This window comes from Mesoplodon mirus, assembly GCF_964341445.2.
Source record: "Mesoplodon mirus genome assembly, chromosome: 7".
NCBI lineage: Eukaryota > Metazoa > Chordata > Mammalia > Artiodactyla > Ziphiidae > Mesoplodon > Mesoplodon mirus.
Genome location: NC_138983.1, coordinates 69,201,089 through 69,217,526, shown reverse-complemented (window position 1 = coordinate 69,217,526; position 16,438 = coordinate 69,201,089). Strand labels below are relative to the sequence as shown.

General features: G+C 35.3%; 1 protein-coding gene across 3 annotated transcripts in view; it reads left to right on the top strand.

Moving 5' to 3' along the window:
• The window catches only part of SOX6 (SRY-box transcription factor 6), a 636,354-nt gene that overhangs the window by 99,139 nt on the left and 520,777 nt on the right, over positions 1-16,438 (top strand). For all 3 annotated transcript variants that reach the window (XM_082628665.1, XM_082628667.1, XM_082628666.1), the window contains exon 2: positions 1,255-1,327. The gene's annotated coding sequence lies outside the window, so the exon portion shown is untranslated. The remainder of the gene's footprint in view (positions 1-1,254; positions 1,328-16,438) is intronic.

Genomic DNA, 16,438 nt, shown 5'->3' with positions numbered 1-16,438 from the left:
TTCCTACAGAGAGAAAGAGGTCTGGTGAGGAAGCATATGGATACTTAAAGCTGTCCAAATGCCCAGGACTTTATTATCTATCAATCCTGACTAGAAAATAGAATAAATTATATGGGTCACTTAGGCAAAAGCATGTTATAGGAGCTGGGGAAGGGCTGAGCTGTATATTTATTTCATATCTCAACTTAATTTCAGAGGCCAATACCTAATCTATTATGGCCATTTGTGCTATAAATGCAATATTGGGAGTAGTAGTTCCTATAAATGATGTTGAACAAGATCTATTTTTTTAATGAATTTTATTTAAATCTAGTTAGCTAACTAACTAGGTTAGTTAACTAACCTAGATGTTTACTGGCTGTATTTAAAATATGTGGATTGACTCAAACCAATCCCCAGAGTCTAGGAAAGTTTCTGACCTAAATTAGGAACCCAAGCTCCATTATTATTTTCACTTGAACACTACTCATAGCCATCCTAACTTTTTGGAAAGAGTACGGCTTTTGCAACAAAGTTTCTTTGTTTTCATGGAACCAAAAATGTGCTGTATTTAGACCAAACAATAAAAATAAACTACAGAACTACTTTCTAATGCATGGGGGTTCTGGAGAGAGGAAACCATAGATATTTAGAGGCATAAAGTGAGTCATTGTGCTAGTTAAAACTTTTTACAAGGCTAGCTCTGTATGTTTGAGTTGCATCTGTTACCTCTTCAGCCAGAACTAAAGTGTGTGCAAGGAAAAGAATTTTGAATTGAATTGTGGCTCATACAGAATGCATTGTATATAGCCTAAGCATCTAAATGGATTCCACATCTTGGGCAGAACTAAAACTGCATCTTTTCATATTTAGTCTACCTTCAAGGTATTCCTGTTGGACATATCTGAGATATTTTCTGTGAAGCTAATTCGTTTTAACTTGCAGACATAAACAGTTTTTCAAATGTAACTTGTAAGCCTTTATTCCCTTAAAATTTTTTCTTGCTTTTGTTTTTACTTATTCATATTTTTAAACACCACTTTATTACTGACAGTATTTTAAAAGCCATAATGGATGGAGATGTTGTATTCTTTGATGAAGAACAATGAATGAATTGTTTCTTTTGGTATTATCATCTTGGAAAAAGTTGTTAGAGTAGACAACTGACCGAGTTAAAAAATAGTGTAATTTGTAGCCAGAATGTATTCTTTAATAAAGCAAGTAAATGCAATTTACTAACCCTGTTTCATTTCCTTTTTTTGTCTAAACTTTCAGGTCACTTTCATGAATTCAAAGGCAATTTACCAGTGATTTCTGGGTGCTGGAGCTGATTTTTTTGTGCGTATTTGTAAGTATTGGCTTATTTATTACTCTTACTACTCTTCTCATTGTGTGATGAGAACAGTTACAGTATTTTTAAAGTGTTATTAGTTTTTTGTAAGTGTTTTCTTAAAAGGAGTATAGAAAAATATCCGAGGGTGAAAAAAGCCTCTGTTGTGATTTCCAGTGAAATAACACAATGGCAGGGCCAATTACAAGAGGCTGAAACAATAAATATCTTACTTTTTGAAGATGGGGCTCAATTATAGGAATGGATTACCTTAAAGGGGCTAGTCTGTCTGCACATGAATAATTTACCTTGATAACTTCTTACAGTTTTCTGGTTGTCTGGACTTGAAAAGTTCTATGTGCCTGTGCTCATTGAAAAGATGTGAGATGATACAGAATTCAAAGAGCTGTCAGTACTTGAGGAGATTATGTATTAAGGAACCAAAGACTCATTTAGTGAATGTATAACGTATATCAAAATTGGGGTATTCCTGTCTTTTTCACCATCCTCAAAAAGCTATTATATTTTAAATGGTATTTTGGAGAACAAAGATAATTTTTCTCAGGAAAGAAGGTCAATTTCAAGAAAAAATATTGAATGAACTTTAATGATCAATGAAAATACTTTAAATTGTTATGTATTTATTAATATAAAAGTAGTTTAGAGTATGTGGCTGGTATTAAAAATGTTTGTGTGTATATAAGACCATATTTAAGTAACTTGAGTTTAAGATATATTTATGTGTGTACATTGTACCAAACCATTGATATCTAAGGTGATCTTTACATTCAATAACCACAAAAACAGAAGAAACTTTTCCTCTGTTATTGTACTACTATAAAGGAATTTTAGGGAATAAACCTCTAGGAAAGTATTTGAAAAAAAAGTAACATTATAAGTTAGAGTTTAAGTGATTCAGTATTTAAACAGAGAGCAGTGAAAATTTATTTAAAACCAGCTTTACCTTTCTTTTAGTAGTAGCATTGATTGGGGCAGGTATTTTGAACCATCTTAAAAAAATAGATGTGAATATTTAATATAGCTTAACACATTTTGTATATTTTTTAATGTTTTAAGAATGAATAAGATGTTATTTTTATGAGACTATCAATTCATATTGTATTATTTGAAGACTGAATTCTTATGTAAAACACAAAATATTAAACTCCATGGTTCATTTGGATTAAATATAAGCTTTTAATTTGTGCAAGGTATCACAGTGAGGATTAGGAGGCAAAGAAGATGGAGAAAGAAATGTAAAGTATCTTTGAAGGGCTCTCGAGAAAAAGGATGGTTCCAAGGAGCTGAGCTTATCCTATTAGAAATCTGTGTGAAGGGAAATAATTTTGAACTGTCCAAATCTTGTCTTTGTTGCTTTATCCTTTCATTTACTTCCTTTCTCTCTTCTCGCGTATCACTCAGTCATTCCCTATAGTAAGTTTTTAGGATGATTAATGTTTTTAAACTACAAATACAAGACAATTACCAGCATTTCAACCAAGATGGCCTTAATCAAAATATAGTCTACATTTCTCATCACCTAAAGGCTCTGTTTCCTGAATTTTTCTCCTCTCTACCGCCCCCTGCCCACCAGCCATCCAGCAATACCCCAACCAGATATGCATAGACTAGCTTTGAACAGAGCTGATCCAATTAGCTGAATTTTTTTTCTTGTGACCTGACAAAGAGAGAGGCTAAAAAATAGAAGGGGCACTGTGGGTGTAGTTTTCATATGGTTATTTCTGGAGTTCAACTTAAAAAAAACCCAAAAAGCTCTAGTGAGATTTTGTCTAATCACTTAGGTAGAAGTCATAGTAATCACACAGGCCTAAAGTAATTGTTTTCCAGACTTGAGAATTTCCATATGATAGTTTAGGGTGTGGAGTTTGTTGTTCCTTTGGTCAGTGGTCTCAAGTTTTGTTCCGGCCATCTCCTGACTATGGAACCTTCTTATTAAAGAAATGTAGCAGGATACTATGACTAAGATAAGTCAAATAAAATTAACATGGCATCCAGAATGCTTGCATTCTCACTTCTTTTAATTATTGCAGAAACTGTCTGCCACTTCATCTGAATGATGAGGCAGCTAAAACAGTAGAAATATTCATCTAGTCTAGCCTAAAAACAGGCAAATGAGATCAGTGACAATGGCTTCTTTTAGGAACTTTAATTTCCATGTTTTGGACCTGCTTATTTGCTACATGATCTAAGGCAGAAAGTTATACCTCATGGCCACGGGAAGGTTTCTTAGTAAGGTATGCAGAAGCAGGTCTGTGAGATAAGGAGGTGGGATATTGTTTTGCACATCCATAATGAATAGGCCACACCAAAGGTGTGTGAGAACCGATTGGAATCTTACCTACTTACATCTACTACCTAGGTCAGAGTAGGAAAACACTGTGAAGGAAAATGGTTATCTTTTCAGAAGCTGAAAGCATCTTATTCTAACTTTTTTTTTCTTTTTAAAAAATAAAACGACCTTTTTTCTTTTCCCAAAGTAGGCATTGTATAAGAAGACCTTGTTTTGCATGTTAATATCCCACATTTAATTTTTTTATCTCTAATTAAAATGTAATTAATTAATTCTGTCCTTTCAGTTTTACCAGGGCAGTAAATGATTGGTTAAAAACAATGACAATAACAACAACAAAACAGAGAATTAGATAGCCTGCTTTTTCAGGTTCCCAAGCCTTTTTAGAAATTTGATAATGAATTCCTTTTTATAAAATTCTGTCTCTGTTCATGGTCTCTAATAGCAGTTTTTTCTCTGAAAAAGTCTGGAAGTATTTTATTGGTACAAAAATGATTATTGCTTAGCTCCATGCTTGAGTTAATAATGACAACAATATCTTAATTCAGCATAACACTTGCTTTTGCAGACATTAAACTGGCTAAATTTCATAAAACTCTGTGAGATGAGTAGGAATTATCCTTATTTTTGCAGAGTGGCAGGACTCAAACCAAGGGATTCATAGTATAAATTCCATGCTCTTTCCATAACACCAATCTGTCTTCTCTCAGAGAATATTTTAGCTCTCTTTCTTTTGTTGTTTGATCACTATCTCAGTCTCTACTTGGTTGCTGTACAAATATTTTTGAAAAGTTTAGGTAGAGTAAGTCAGGCAGGAGATTTTGGAGAACCTTCTACCGCTTTATTTCCTCATGTTCCTCGATCATTTGCTCCTTCCTGACATTCTCCTATCCCCCTATTTCCAAACTCCACATGTCATGCTTCAGCTGAAATTTTTTGAATTGCATAGATTTTTAGGAAACAAACAAAAAGAATCATGAAATCATCTCTTTGTGGTATTTTAAAATGGAGAGAAATTTGTTTCAAACTGAGCGTAGCCCAGACCAAAGCTCCCTCAGTGAGAACATCTGTGATTTTAAGGACAAGTAGGTCTAAGTGCATTATCTTTAAAAAATATTATTCCAGGCTAATCTTGACATAGAGCAGGTAAATAAAAAAGATGAGCTGTGAAAATCCACAAATAGGGCTTGAATGCCATTTTCCATGACAACGGGAGCTGCCCCATGAAAGCATTAATGCTGGGAATGTAAGGAATTTAAAATTGTGTCTTCTTAGTTTTACAGTTGTGTGCTCATGTTAATTAGAGATATTCTGACATTTGAAGTATCTACATTAATACACACAGCTACTATACATTTGTGAACTGTGGCCAGAAATCTACTTTAATTGAAAGCAGTTTGCTAATCTGAATGTGTATATCCGTTACATTTTAAGCTTTTAAATTTTAATACTAGTGCCCTTAGATACTTGTTCTTTTTGCTTTCTCCACTTTCTGTTTCTAAGTTATACCTGAAAGGACAGCCTGGCCTATTTTTAATCTCCTAGTGGTGTTTTGGAGCAATATTGATGGAATTTTGAGAAAAAAAATGTTTTTTAATAGTGTCCTTTTACTTGCTGTACTTTGAATCTCTTTTTACTCTCTGACTTTCTAAATTGTTGGTTTTTCTTGCAAACCTTTAAGATGGCCTGCCACTGAAATAAGGTAGGATTTAGGTTTATGGAATTTGCTTCACTGGCTATATTTAAGTACTAAAGAGCTACTCTTCACAGTCATACTATGGTTTTAGCCAGAAAAGCCCAGTATTAGAGACCTTGATGAGATGAGCAGTGAAGAGGCATTCTGATTTTCTTAGTATAGCTGAATTTCATCCTTCCCTCTTGATGTCAAGCCATATATCTTAATTTTTGATTTGCATATATGTTCACAATAGCTTGATGACTTCTTGAGTCAGCTTTAGCCCTAGAGTTTTTGCTTTGCCTGTCTTAAAGGAAGACTTTACATCTATTTTTTTTTGAAAGTTTGTGTTTCTTAAGAATCTGCCTGTCAGGATTTTTAACCTAATTGTTTTGTCCTTTTTTGTCTAATGAAACTCCCACACTTACTTTTTGAACTAATCCCTGTGTATTACACAAGACCAGTTAGAAAGAAGCTTCCTTTTTGTAGCACCAGAATAAACTGCTCTAAAAATTTGTAATACTCTGGACTTATTTCATTAAACCATTTTACTGGCACGATTAAACTACTAAGACCTGGGACCATTAAAACTTCCTCAGTACTATTATTATTATGGCCTATTTTACCCTTTATTAATTTTTTTTCACTGTACTAAGTTCCTCTGCTCTTTATTTTTTCATGTTGCTTACTACATATTGTGCCATCACAGCACATTTGGTAATTTCAAGTTAATTGCTCAATTATCAGTGATAGTCATGAAGCACTTGAAACATGCGCAGTGGAGGATTTTAAAAATTTCGAAATAAGTTGGTGTGTCATAATCTTAAATGTGAAACATGCCAATATCTGCAGGCATAAAAATACACTGCCTGAGCTAGGCATTTCAGGGAAGGCAAAAACCTACTCTTAAAATCAGGGCTTTTGTCTGGCACTGAAGTGTTTCATCTTTGCTAATTTCAAACAACGTATCTAAATTTGATCTTGGTTTCCTTTTCAACTCTAAAAACTTGGTTGTGGTAATAAGGGAAAAGGGAAGTAAAACTGTATTGATTCTGTTCGAATGTTTAACCGGAACCTTACAGTCACGATATTCCCTGTAAAGTGGAATTTGGTGTGAGGTGGATCCATATTGGATGCCAGTCAAGGAAGTTGACTTACTAAAGAAGCAGAATGGTCTCTTTATAATGTTTCTGCACATATTAAGGCAATCCTCTAATCAGAGGACAGTGTTTCAGTGAAGATAGTATGTTGATGATTTATTTATATCGAAAAACCTCATGAGAACAATGACACTTTGGGGACTTTTTCTGTATCTTACACAGTAATAGTCTCAGATGCCTTCAAGATAACTTATACATTATGGCAAAATACTTATTGTAACTCTTTTGGCAACTAGGCAAACTATCCTTAAATTTTGCATTAGTATTCAGTTTAAGGTTTTTTCTAAACTAATATAGTGCCAACAGCTCTTTTTTAGATGCTGTTATGGTTCTTTCATATTTTTATAGTAAAGCTGTAGTAAAGCTGAAGTTACTGGCTACATTTGAAGGTGGAGTAGAGCAGCACAAGAGTCAACATTAAAGGGATTCAGGGCCTGTTGGAGAAAAATTCTTCCTAACTTGAGATTGGAAACAACGTGGGGCTTGAGGGCAGTTTGCTAAGAACGGCTAATAAATTTGAATATTCCCCCCAAAAGCTGCTCTCTGAACTTGTTTTTAACCAAGAAGATAGGGTTAATCATTTTCCAGTATTCTTACATAGATTTTATTAATATTTAAAGGAATTAAATGCATATAGAGAAGGGGAAATAAAGCCATAATTTGAACTGAGTGGTGTTCTCAAATACAGGGAAATGAGGGAGTGTCCATAAATGTACTAAGTATGCACAGCTAGCTATTATTTTATAATCTAATAATCTATAAGATGTGAAAGATAGTCTGTTTATAATTCAGGAAAAAATAAAGTCATTGACTTACTCAAGCATTTAGATAGAAATATTTTTAGTAACTCTTCAGTTTATAAAGATTGTTTGAATAATCAAAATCTAGTGCATTTTGTTGTATGCTTGTCTCTACACATCACTTTCAGCACATAGTTTTATCTGAAGTACATATTTTATGTTATCTTGGGGTATGGGTATAAATGCTTAGCATTTCACCAAATTTTTGCCATCTCCTAACATTAAAATGTGAGTTAAGTATTTCCAGTGAAGATAAAAATATTTTCTGCATTCTCTTCTTTCTCCCTCTCTTCGTCTCTCCTTCCCTTTTGCCCTACTCTCTCTCTCTCTCTCTCTCTCTCTCTCTCTCTCTCTCTCTCTCTCTCTCTCTTCGTATTTCTTACTGGAGTTTTTCAAAGATGCAAGGCAATTATTGTGTAAAAAGATTAATTTCCTAAGCATTATCTTCCATCGATGACTGGCAAAAAAGGCTTATTTTTAATGTTTAATCAGTCAAAAAGTTTGTCCACATGATGTAATTCCTGTTTTTATTATTATTTGCTTAGCAAGTGCTTGCAAGAGAAAAAAAGATGGTCCCTAACCTAAGGGTTTAAAAATTGATTTGTTACTAGACAGTTTATGTGGGTGGAGTTTTCTTTGGTTACAAGCTGTACTGGAGTTAGCTCTTTCTTTTCAGCTCACACAGTTTCATATAAACTTAAGTGAATGAATTCATTCATAAAAGCAGATTTTCTATTTTTATTTCACCTTTGGGCTCTTTTATACCTTTCGAAAATACAAATACAACAAAAAGGTATGTTTGACAGTTAATTATTATTTTTACCTTTTTGACCCACGTATAGTAGATAATTAAGCAATAGCATCGATGGAATCCAGGTCTGCACCCCTATAACTGCCTACATTAGGCAGAATATAGATTATTTTTTTCTTCAAGCTGTGGCAGCTGGTAACAAGCCTATGACTTGGTTTTTAATTATTACCACTAGTGTTCTGAGTTTCATTGAACATAGTACAAAAGAAATACTGGTGTTATTCCTCTTGTGAATATTATTTTTCTTCCAGTTATTACATATATATGGCATCATCAATTAGAATGGGTTGTTTTAAGGTGAGATTGGTTGCACATAATTTGATACCTGATACAGCATCAAGTGCACACTCACTGAATGGTTGACAGCTTTAAGGGATGGAAACATTTTGGGCTTTGTCCCTGGTAGTGGCAGTATGTGGAATCCACTGTTGATTTTGTGACTAGTTACAGAGAATTTTTCCCTGGACTTGCAGTCACAGAATAGATAGCTGCAAGGCAATATCTGGCGGACGGCTGAGAAAGTAAAGCATGAAAAATGTGGGTGTAAACAAGAGAGCTGAGTGTCAGTAAACTTTGAGCGCCTGGAGCTTTCTGAGGAGAAGATATGGTTGAACAAATGGAAGAAATACCTGTCCCTCCAATTTCACTGCAGTAATTGAGAAGAGGAGACAAAAAGGAAAGAAATTAGTGAAATAGGAAATGACTGAAATAGGAGATCTTTGTAAAATCACAAAATGGATTTGAAGACAGTGTTTTAAGATGTGGAAATACTTGTTTGGGTCTGACAATAGTAATTTAAAAGGAGTTCTATAGTTTTTTTTTTCCCCTAATCTGTTTCAATTTTATTGATTTCAATTCAATGCATTCTAAGGACAACTGTAAGAATTTTAGGAAATGGGTACCTCCCAGGTAAAAAACCAGTGAGAATAATTTTGCTTTATCTGGGTAACAATTAATATAGAAATATATGAAAATAATCATCTATGTATCACACTCTATATTTTACATGGGATACCTTTAGAAAGGTCTCATTGTAACCATGACCAAGTAGCATCCTTATATCTTCTAGAACAAGGAATCACATGAATTAGGTTTCAATTATGGTATATGATGTTTTTAGTTTTGGAGGTTGGAAAACTCTTTGAAATCACATTTCTATAAAGTGATTTTTTAGTGTGATGCGTCTTCCTTCCTTTCCTTTCTCCCTCTACTTCCCTTTCTTCCTTTCCCTCCATCCTTTCTGTCCTTTCTTTCATTTAGAGATAGTTTGTTTTCAATTAGTATGTATGCTGCTTGCCAAGCTGTAGAGTAATACCTAACATGTGTTCCTTAAGTTGTATGCAGGGTCACCTTTTTGATTAAGGACTAAAGAGTCCTCATTGGGTTTCTTATATGAACTAAGAGCACTCTCATCCATTTTATGCAATCAAAGAAACTGAGGAAATTTGGAATTAGTTTTACTCTTGTGAGGTGATGAAGATAAGATAATTGGAAAGAAATTATAATCTTTATTGACCCAGCAGTTTACTAAACGTGAATTAGGATTTGTCAAATTTTAAGGCTTGTTGAGTGTTTGCTCACTAAAAACAAGATAGAGGAATAATCATGGTCTAAAAGGAGAACTTTTAAGTTTTCAGAAAGACTTCCTGCATTGAGATATTCTATGAAATCGTATACTCACAACCTTAAGGGAGGTCCTTAGTTGTGTTCTTCTGGCAAGTCTTCCACATTGAGTGAATTCGTCTCAGTTCTTGATGTGGGTTGTTTCTTGAGAATAGTTTGATTTAGCGTTAAAGGGGGTTAAATATCCTATGCAACCAAAAGGGGAAAATTTATAAATTATCTCAGGGATACTAAGCAGGAGATGAAACCCAGATATGCCTGAAAGAAAGTTGTGGATTGGTCAAGGTTATGAGTATATAGAACACTGATAGAACAACAAACTATGCATCAGTTTGCAGTGTCTGGAGCGAATAGACTGCTACTCTCCCCCAACAGCACCTACCGGTGCTTTAATACTTCCCAGTTTCTCTGTCAAGAGACAAGGTGAGGGAATCAAGTGTCTATATTTGGCAGAGAGAAGTTAAAAACAGCTGTTGCTTGTGTTGAACACCTGTATGTTCTAGGCATTGGGCAAGGCACTTTTACCTTGTTATTTTTAATCCTTTTAACAAATCCCCCAAATCCCTGGTTGTTTTCTATAAATTCTGATTTATTTTTTACCTTCATAGCACTTAAAATGATTAGTAGTTATCCTGTATTTGTATGTTTATGTAATGTCTATTTTCTTCACTAAACTAAAAGCCCTGTCAGGGTAGAGACCAAGACTATTTTGTTCAAACCTGTATACCCAGTTTCTAGCACAGTGCATGACACATACTAAGTTCTTAGTAGATATTTGTTGAATAAATAAACAAATGAACAACAACAAAAACAAAAGATAAAGGAAAGAAGGAAGGAATGCAAGGAAGAAGAAGGCAGAGCTGGAATTCAAACACAGTCTGTTTGATTTCAGATCACATCTCTTCCCACTCTAGAACACCAGCACAGTTTCACTTCATCTAGAATATTCTTGATTATATACTTAACTGATAAAATTTCCCTAAGTTCAGCTGTCTTAGAGCCCCTCAAATCTGTTTACATCTTATTCTGAGAACTCTTACATCTTACCCTGAGACTGAATGGCATGAAAAAGGCTGTCCCATCTTTTTGTCATCCTGTTGGAATATTGCAACCATTTTATGCTAACAGTTCTCTCCAGAAATACAGATTTCATATTCTAGATTTTGGGGTTTCTGTTTCTCCTACACAAAGAGAGTGTACTTCTTTCTTTCCTTCTCTGAGATTGACCTTTAATTTAGATCGTTGTGCTGCTAAATTGACTTTCAGTAATGAGCAGAGTGATTGTTGCATGCCCTGCTGAGTTTTTTGCTCGAGGAGATGTGTGTCACTCTTACTTAGAGAGAGCCTGTGGGAGGAGTCAGGCCAACCCAAGGGGCTCTTATCCTGGCAGGTGCCAGGCACTGGGGCTTGGTTTGGTCATTCCGCAGTGACCTCTTTCCATTTACTTCATTTTTACTGCTTGAATTTTTCCTTGACAACTATCATTGTCAAGAAGTTTTTTGTTTTAATATTGGTTTTTACATGACACTATCAACCATTTCATTTCCTTTTATTCCTGGTGTCATCTTTTTAAAAAGCCTTACTGTGTTTTTCCATTCTGTTTCCCAGGATGGGAGGAAATGTAAGAATGTAGAGAGTAAATGCAAGGTTCATAGTGTGGAAAGGTGTCATTGTAGTTAGGCTTCCAGCGATGCTATGTAGCCTTGAAAGCATACATTTTTATGGCTGTATAGATGTGGTTAGTTCAAACAGGAATTGTGTATCTCCCAGGTATATTGAATGGATACATATTTAAATCTTGATGTCAACTTAAAAGAGTCCTATTTAAATTCCCAAGAGGGTACAAGAAACAGATTTTTGTGATGTGAAGCAATAACCATCTTTTCTGGACCAAATGACAATTTTGGAAGCTCTGACCATCTGGGAATCTCTCATTTGAAGCAGCCTGGCCTACTTGGAAGTTAGTATCTTAGTGAGGAGTGATCTGAGCCATTAAGGTCTTCACAATGGATGGTGTAATCAGTGGTCAATCTGACCTCCAAGTTGCCCTCTGAAAACTATTTAAAGATGCGTGTATCTGTTTTGCAGTTATGGTAAATCCTTTTTTGGTAGCAAATATTTTCTTCCAAGGAGAGGGCTTAGCATCTGTTGGAAATTAATTCAACTCCACAAATATATACTGGGTGCTGTGTTCAAAACAGAACATTAGGGCTTCCCTGGTGGCGCAGTGCTTGGGAGTCCGCCTGCCGATGTGGGGGACCCGGGTTCGTGCCCCGGTCAGGGAGGATCCCGCGTGCCGCAGAGCGGCTGGGCCTGTGAGCCATGGCCACTGGGCCTGCGCGTCCGGAGCCTGTGCTCCGCAACGGGAGAGACCGCGGTGGTGGGAGGCCTGCGTACCACAAAAAAAAAAACAAACCCCCCCCCAAAAAACCAGAACATTAGATGCTGCTTTGGAAACAAATACAAATGTACAGAGTTCCTGCCATCAAGAATCTTAGAATCTAGACATAATTATTAAACTCTCTTATTCCTTTTTGTGTCCCTGTGTCTAACTCAGTGTGTGGCTCAAAGGAGGGATTAATAAATGTTAATTAAGTTGAATTGATAATTGCAGAGGAGATAAGCAGAGGAGATATGAAATTCCCTATGCAGAATATGTTAAATGCCTTAGTAAAATAAAAAATTTTATCTACGGAGCTTGTAAGAATTAAAGATACATCCCTTAAGAAGGACCTTAATTTAGGAAGCAGACTTTTTGATATTCTTTGAAAGTTGAATAGAATTTAATCAGTGGAATAGGAGATGCAGAGAGAGGTGCATCCTGTTAGTGAGAGGACTAGCACAAGCATGGGTATGGGACAGATGGAAGAAACAGGGAAGTACGAGATAGAGAACAATGAGAAGTCCATTTTGACTGAGGTATAGGGTATCTATAAGCTAGAAAACTTAGTGTGATCATATCATTGTGGTCCATAAGGCTAAGCTAAGGTATTTGGTAGATCTTAGGGGGCCATCAAACCAAATAGCTGAGCGGTATGGCAAGAGCTTTGCTTTTGAAATTTTTTTGAAAAACTAGTTCAGCCAGCAGTTTGTAGAGTAGATTAGAGGAAAAAAAAAAGATTTTAACTAGAGAAACACCTTGTAAGATACTTCAAGCAGGAGGTAAGAGATTTAAACAAGAGTGGGTATTTTGAGAACAGAATGTTAGGAACAGAAAGAAGAGACTTTGCCAGTGTGGCATCAGTAAGACTGGATTATATGTGGTGGGGAGCATGAGGAAAAGAAAGGAGTCAAAATTACTCATTGCTTTTTCCTGTTCCTGTTATTCATCACAGCACTGAATTTTTGAAAAGGCAGAGGGAAAATATCTTGCTAATTATCTCTTGTCAATGCTCAAATCCCTTGCATCTCATTGGTTAGATTCCCACTGAAAATTGAGGATATTTTTTCTTCCCATGGAGGCCTGGAAGGAAGATGTGCTTTTAAAGGAATGAGAATCTACTTAAAGATAAAATTACTTGGATGATTTAAAGGCATAACATAAACACAGAAGATATTAACACTAGGAGCTCAATCAAGTGCACAGGCAGGGCCTTGTTGATTTCAGGGGCATAAGGTAAAACTTGGCTACCATGAGTGAGAAAAGTGAAGATACTGGAGATTATGGCATTCCTATCAGGTGGCTTTCACATAGGGATTAGTACCTGACATCTGTGAGGAATAAAATGGGTATGCACAGATAAAATGATGAATACAACTCCCTGGTTATATTGCTACATTCTGTCCTCCACAGAAGGTATAGTCACAGCAAATATCATGCTTTGGATATAGGCCCTCTCTACTTGTCTCTTTCAAGGGAAAAGGAAATAGTGCAGGAAAATACACTCATGAGTAAGAAAAGACATTGGAATAAGATTTAAAAAATAGACTTTTTCAAGAAAATGGGATAAAGTCAAGTTGATTTTGAAAAGGATCCTTATCATTCTCATTACCTTATTCAGACTAACACTAACATGCATTAATTCATTTATTCATTCACTCAATAAGAATATAAATTCAGGACTCTTCTGGACATGAGGTGGAATTTAAAATGGTAAACGAAGAATTAGTCATCAGGAATTTATAATCTATTGTAGGAGGAGATGAAATACTTCATATGTGAAAAAGAAGAAGAAAGTAACTGATATAAAACCTAGTAATTCATCTCTGGGAAGTGCTTTGCCCATTGTTTCTTCTTGGAGACCTATGGTAGCTGTTCCTGTCCATTCAACTGTCTGTACCTTAGCCTGCTGACAAACTGAGCCCCTTGCCAGTACGTCATCAAAGGGTGCTCTTTCATAATCTGTGTATAACTTAAATATCTGTCTCATTTGTGCCTAGCAAGTTGTTCATATTATGTAGTGCATAATAGGTTCCAGTAAAATGCTTTTTGAATGAATAACAGAAACTCTACCTCTCATACATTCTATCAATTAAGATATTTTGGGTTAAAAAATCTTCTTTAAAAACTTATATATCCTATGGGAAAGTTAAAATCTATTACTTTTTCACATCTTAAGCTTTTTATATGCCTTTAAATTTTAAAACTCCAAAACAACTTTTGAGTACCTTCTGTGAATCGGAACTGTATTAGTTACTTCATATTAGTTTAAAAATATACCGTGTGGAATTCCTGCCACCCCTGGATACTGCTGTGTAATAGCTGTGATCTTAGGCAAATCATGTAGCCTCTTGGAGCCTTAGCTTCCTCACCTGTAAAGTGAGAATATTACCTACTGCATGTTTTTTTAATAGCTTTATTGAGATATAATTGGCATATAATAAACTGCATATATTTAAAGTGTTTAATTTGATGTTTTGATATACATATACACCAGTGAAGCCATTTCCACAGTCAAGGTAATTTACATATCCATAACCCCTAATGGTTTCTTAATGCCCCTTCAGAGTCCCTTACTCCTACCCCTCCTTGATCTGTTTTCAGCCTCATCCCCAGGCAATCACTGATGTGTTGCCACTATAGATTGCATTAAAGGTTTTGGTTTATGTAAGTGGAATCATACGTTATGTACTCTTTTTTGTCTAGTTTCTTTCATTCTGCATAATTATTTTGAGATTCACTCATGTGCATGTCAATAACTTATTTTTAAAATTGAGGAGTAGTATTTCATTGTATGGATATACCACAATTTGATTATCCGTTTAGGTTCTTTCTAGTTTTTGGCTATTACAAATGAAGCTGCTTTGGACATTTGTCTTTGAGTGGACATATGCTTTCTTTTCTTTTGGGTAAATATGTAGGAATGGAATGGCTAGTTTACCTAGGTGCATGTTTAACTTTTTAAGAACTGCTGATTTTTCCAAAGTGGTTTACCATTTTACATTCCTACTAGCAATGTGTAAGAGTTCCAGCTGTCCCACATTCTTAACAACACTTTGTATGTTTAGTCTTCAGTTTTAGCTATTCAAGTGGTTTGTAGTGGTGGCTCATTGTGGTTTTAATTTTTATTGCCCTAATGACTGATGATGTTGAGCTCTTTTCATGTGCTTGTTTGTCATCCATGTATCTACTTTGTTGAAGTGCATTTTAAATCTTTTGCTGTTTTTTTAAATTGGGGCTGTCTTTTTTATTGAGTTGTAAGAGTATTTTTTTATATTTTTTTAAAATACAAGTTATTTATCAGATAATGTTTTGTATATATTTTTTACTGGCCTGTGGCTTGCCTTTTAATTTTAAGTGTCCTTTGAGAGCAGTGTTTTAAATTTTGACAAAGTCCAATTTGTTGCTTTTCCTTTTTTAAAAAATATCTTTATTGGAGTATAATTGCTTTACGATGGTGTGTTAGTTCTGCTTTATAACAAAGTGAATCAGCTATACATATACATATATCCCCATATCTCCTCCCTCTTGCGTCTCCCTCCTACCCTCCCTATCCCACCACTCTAGGTGGTCAAAAAGCACTGAGCTGATCTCTCTGTGCTATGTGGCTGCTTCCCACTAGCTAGCTATTTTACATTTGGTAGTATATGTATGTCCATGCCACTCTCTCACTTCGTCAAGCTTACCCTTCCCCCTCCCTGTGTCCTCAAGTCCATTCTCTACGTCTGCGTCTTTGTTCCTATCCTGCCCCTAGGTTCTCCAGAACCTTTTTTTTTTGTTTTTTAGATTCAATATATATGTGAGCATATGGTATTTGTTTTTCTCTTTCTGACTTACTTCATTCTGTATGACAGTCTGTAGGTCCATCCACCTCACTACAAATAACTCAGTTTCATTTCCTTTTATGGCTGAGTAATATTCCATTGTATATATGTGCCACATCTTCTTTATCCATTCATCTGTCGATGGACACTTAGGTTGCTTCAATGTCCTGGCCATTGTAAATAGAGCTGCAATGAGCATTGTGCTACATGACTTTTTGAATTATGGTTTTCTCAGGGTATATGCCCAGTAGTGGGATTGCCGGGTCGTATGGTAGTTCTATTTTTAGTTTTTTAAGGAACCTCCATACTGTTCTCCATAGTGTCTGTATCAATTTACATTCCCACCAACAGTGCAAGAGGGTTCCCTTTTCTCCACACCCTCCCCAGCATTTATTGCTTGTAGATTTTTGATGATGGCCATTCTGACTGATGTGAGGTGATACCCCATTGTAGTTTTGATTTGCATTTCTCTAATGATTAGTGATGTTGAGCATCCTTTCATGTGTTTGTTGGCAATCTGTATATCTTCTTTGGAGAAATGTCTA